The sequence below is a fragment of the Pseudophryne corroboree genome, chromosome 7 (genome assembly GCF_028390025.1).
Source record: "Pseudophryne corroboree isolate aPseCor3 chromosome 7, aPseCor3.hap2, whole genome shotgun sequence".
NCBI lineage: Eukaryota > Metazoa > Chordata > Amphibia > Anura > Myobatrachidae > Pseudophryne > Pseudophryne corroboree.
The window spans coordinates 161,559,428-161,564,633 of NC_086450.1; positions in this window are offsets into that span (position 1 = coordinate 161,559,428).

Sequence of the window (5,206 nt, forward strand, 5' to 3'; positions counted from 1 at the left end):
AATCGTTGTCAGGTCCTTCAGTCCGGACCAGATGTCAGCATCAGCAGTCGCTCCAGACTGCCCTGCATCACCGCCAGCGGGTGGGCTCGGAATTCTGAGCCTTTTCCTCGCACCCCCAGTTGCGGGAGAATGTGAAGGAGGAGATGTTGACAGGTCGCGTTCCGCTTGACTTGACAATTTTGTCACCAGCAGGTCTTTCAACCCCAGCAGACCTGTGTCTGCCGGAAAGAGAGATCCAAGGTAGGCTTTAAATCTAGGATCGAGCACGGTGGCCAAAATGTAGTGCTCTGATTTCAACAGATTGACCACCCGTGAATCCTTGTTAAGCGAATTAAGGGCTGCATCCACAAGTCCCACATGCCTAGCGGAATCGCTCCCTTTTAGCTCCTTCTTCAATGCCTCCAGCTTCTTCTGCAAAAGCCTGATGAGGGGAATGACCTGACTCAGGCTGGCAGTGTCTGAACTGACTTCACGTGTGGCAAGTTCAAAGGGCATCAGAACCTTGCACAACGTTGAAATCATTCTCCACTGCACTTGAGACAGGTGCACTCCACCTACTATATCGTGCTCAATTGTATAGGCTTGAATGGCCTTTTGCTGCTCCTCCAACCTCTGAAGCATATAGAGGGTTGAATTCCACCTCGTTACCACTTCTTGCTTCAGATGATGGCAGGGCAGGTTCAGTAGTTTTTGGTGGTGCTCCAGTCTTCTGTACGTGGTGCCTGTACGCCGAAAGTGTCCCGCAATTTTTCTGGCCACCGACAGCATCTCTTGCACGCCCCTGTCGTTTTTTAAAAAATTCTGCACCACCAAATTCAAGGTATGTGCAAAACATGGGACGTGCTGGAATTTGCCCATATTTAATGCACACACAATATTGCTGGCGTTGTCCGATGCCACAAATCCACAGGAGAGTCCAATTGGGGTAAGCCATTCCGCGATGATCTTCCTCAGTTGCCGTAAGAGGTTTTCAGCTGTGTGCGTATTCTGGAAAGCGGTGATACAAAGCGTAGCCTGCCTAGGAAAGAGTTGGCGTTTGCGAGATGCTGCTACTGGTGCCGCCGCTGCTGTTCTTGCGGCGGGAGTCCATACATCTACCCAGTGGGCTGTCACAGTCATATAGTCCTGACCCTGCCCTGCTCCACTTGTCCACATGTCCGTGGTTAAGTGGACATTGGGTACAACTGCATTTTTTAGGACACTGGTGAGTCTTTTTCTGACGTCCGTGTACATTCTCGGTATCGCCTGCCTAGAGAAGTGGAACCTAGATGGTATTTGGTAACGGGGGCACACTGCCTCAATAAATTGTCTAGTTCCCTGTGAACTAACGGCGGATACCGGACGCACGTCTAACACCAACATAGTTGTCAAGGACTCAGTTATCCGCTTTGCAGTAGGATGACTGCTGTGATATTTCATCTTCCTCGCAAAGGACTGTTGAACAGTCAATTGCTTACTGGAAGTAGTACAAGTGGGCTTACGACTTCCCCTCTGGGATGACCATCGACTCCCAGCGGCAACAACAGCAGCGCCAGCAGCAGTAGGCGTTACACGCAAGGATGCATCGGAGGAATCCCAGGCAGGAGAGGACTCGTCAGAATTGCCAGTGACATGGCCTGCAGGACTATTGGCATTCCTGGGGAAGGAGGAAATTGACACTGAGGGAGTTGGTGGGGTGGTTTGCGTGAGCTTGGTTACAAGAGGAAGGGATTTACTGGTCAGTGGACTGCTTCCGCTGTCACCCAAAGTTTTTGAACTTGTCACTGACTTATTATGAATGCGCTGCAGGTGACGTATAAGGGAGGATGTTCCGAGGTGGTTAACGTCCTTACCCCTACTTATTACAGCTTGACAAAGGGAACACACGGCTTGACACCTGTTGTCCGCATTTCTGGTGAAATACCTCCACACCGAAGAGCTGATTTTTTTGGTATTTTCACCTGCCATGTCAACGGCCATATTCCTCCCACGGACAACAGGTGTCTCCCCGGGTGCCTGACTTAAACAAACCACCTCACCATCAGAATCCTCCTGGTCAATTTCCTCCCCAGCGCCAGCAACACCCATATCCTCCTCATCCTGGTGTACTTCAACACTGACATCTTCAATCTGACTATCAGGAACTGGACTGCGGGTGCTCCTTCCAGCACTTGCAGGGGGCGTGCAAATGGTGGAAGGCGCATGCTCTTCACGTCCAGTGTTGGGAAGGTCAGGCATCGCAACCGACACAATTGGACTCTCCTTGTGGATTTGGGATTTCGAAGAATGCACAGTTCTTTGCTGTGCTGCTTTTGCCAGCTTGAGTCTTTTCATTTTTCTAGCGAGAGGCTGAGTGCTTCCATCCTCATGTGAAGCTGAACCACTAGCCATGAACATAGGCCAGGGCCTCAGCCGTTCCTTGCCACTCCGTGTGGTAAATGGCATATTGGCAAGTTTACGCTTCTCCTCCGACAATTTTATTTTAGGTTTTGGAGTCCTTTTTTTACTGATATTTGGTGTTTTGGATTTGACATGCTCTGTACTATGACATTGGGCATCGGCCTTGGCAGACGACGTTGCTGGCATTTCATCGTCTCGGCCATGACTAGTGGCAGCAGCTTCAGCACGAGGTGGAAGTGGATCTTGATCTTTCCCTAATTTTGGAACCTCAACATTTTTGTTCTCCATATTTTAATAGGCACAACTAAAAGGCACCTCAGGTAAACAATGGAGATGGATGGATTGGATACTAGTATACAATTATGGACGGGCTGCCGAGTGCCGACACAGAGGTAGCCACAGCCGTGAACTACCGCACTGTACTGTGTCTGCTGCTAATATAGACTGGTTGATAAAGAGATAGTATACTCGTAACTAGTATGTATGTATAAAGAAAGAAAAAAAAACCACGGTTAGGTGGTATATACAATTATGGACGGGCTGCCGAGTGCCGACACAGAGGTAGCCACAGCCGTGAACTACCGCACTGTACTGTGTCTGCTGCTAATATAGACTGGTTGATAAAGAGATAGTATACTCGTAACTAGTATGTATGTATAAAGAAAGAAAAAAAAACCACGGTTAGGTGGTATATACAATTATGGACGGGCTGCCGAGTGCCGACACAGAGGTAGCCACAGCCGTGAACTACCGCACTGTACTGTGTCTGCTGCTAATATATAGACTGGTTGATAAAGAGATAGTATACTCGTAACTAGTATGTATGTATAAAGAAAGAAAAAAAAACCACGGTTAGGTGGTATATACAATTATGGACGGGCTGCCGAGTGCCGACACAGAGGTAGCCACAGCCGTGAACTACCGCACTGTACTGTGTCTGCTGCTAATATAGACTGGTTGATAAAGAGATAGTATACTCGTAACTAGTATGTATGTATAAAGAAAGAAAAAAAAACCACGGTTAGGTGGTATATACAATTATGGACGGGCTGCCGAGTGCCGACACAGAGGTAGCCACAGCCGTGAACTACCGCACTGTACTGTGTCTGCTGCTAATATATAGACTGGTTGATAAAGAGATAGTATACTCGTAACTAGTATGTATGTATAAAGAAAGAAAAAAAAACCACGGTTAGGTGGTATATACAATTATGGACGGGCTGCCGAGTGCCGACACAGAGGTAGCCACAGCCGTGAACTACCGCACTGTACTGTGTCTGCTGCTAATATATAGACTGGTTGATAAAGAGATAGTATACTCGTAACTAGTATGTATGTATAAAGAAAGAAAAAAAAAACCACGGTTAGGTGGTATATACAATTATGGACGGGCTGCCGAGTGCCGACACAGAGGTAGCCACAGCCGTGAACTACCGCACTGTACTGTGTCTGCTGCTAATATAGACTGGTTGATAAAGAGATAGTATACTCGTAACTAGTATGTATGTATAAAGAAAGAAAAAAAAACCACGGTTAGGTGGTATATACAATTATGGACGGGCTGCCGAGTGCCGACACAGAGGTAGCCACAGCCGTGAACTACCGCACTGTACTGTGTCTGCTGCTAATATAGACTGGTTGATAAAGAGATAGTATACTACTAATATTATATATACTGGTGGTCAGGTCACTGGTCACTAGTCACACTGGCAGTGGCACTCCTGCAGCAAAAGTGTGCACTGTTTAATTTTACTATAATATTATGTACTCCTGGCTCCTGCTATAACCTATAACTGGCACTGCAGTAGTGCTCCCCAGTCTCCCCCACAATTATAAGCTGTGTGAGCTGAGCAGTCAGACAGATATATAATATATATAGATGATGCAGCACACTGGCCTGAGCCTGAGCAGTGCACACAGATATGGTATGTGACTGACTGAGTCACTGTGTGTATCGCTTTTTTCAGGCAGAGAACGGATATATTAAATAAACTGCACTGTGTGTCTGGTGGTCACTCACTATATAATATATTATGTACTCCTGGCTCCTGCTATAACCTATAACTGGCACTGCAGTAGTGCTCCCCAGTCTCCCCCACAATTATAAGCTGTGTGAGCTGAGCAGTCAGACAGATATATATAATATTATATATAGATAATAGATGATGCAGCACACTGGCCTGAGCCTGAGCAGTGCACACAGATATGGTATGTGACTGAGTCACTGTGTGCTGTGTATCGCTTTTTTCAGGCAGAGAACGGATTATAAATAAAACTGGTGGTCACTATCAGCAAAACTCTGCACTGTACTGAGTACTCCTAATGCTCCCCAAAATTAGTAAATCAAGTGTCTCTCTAATCTATTCTAAACGGAGAGGACGCCAGCCACGTCCTCTCCCTATCAATCTCAATGCACGTGTGAAAATGGCGGCGACGCGCGGCTCCTTATATAGAATCCGAGTCTCGCGATAGAATCCGAGCCTCGCGAGAATCCGACAGCGTCATGATGACGTTCGGGCGCGCTCGGGTTAACCGAGCAAGGCGGGAAGATCCGAGTCGCTTGGACCCGTGAAAAAAAACATGAAGTTCTGGCGGGTTCGGATTCAGAGAAACCGAACCCGCTCATCTCTAGTGGCTTCATCAGTGGGTTATTGCTGCCTTATTTCTAGAGATGAGCGGGTTCGGTTCCTCGGAATCCGAACCCGCCCGAACTTCATGTTTTTTTTCACGGGTCCGAGCGACTCGGATCTTCCCGCCTTGCTCGGTTAACCCGAGCGCGCCCGAACGTCATCATGACGCTGTCGGATTCTCGCGAGGCTCGGATTCT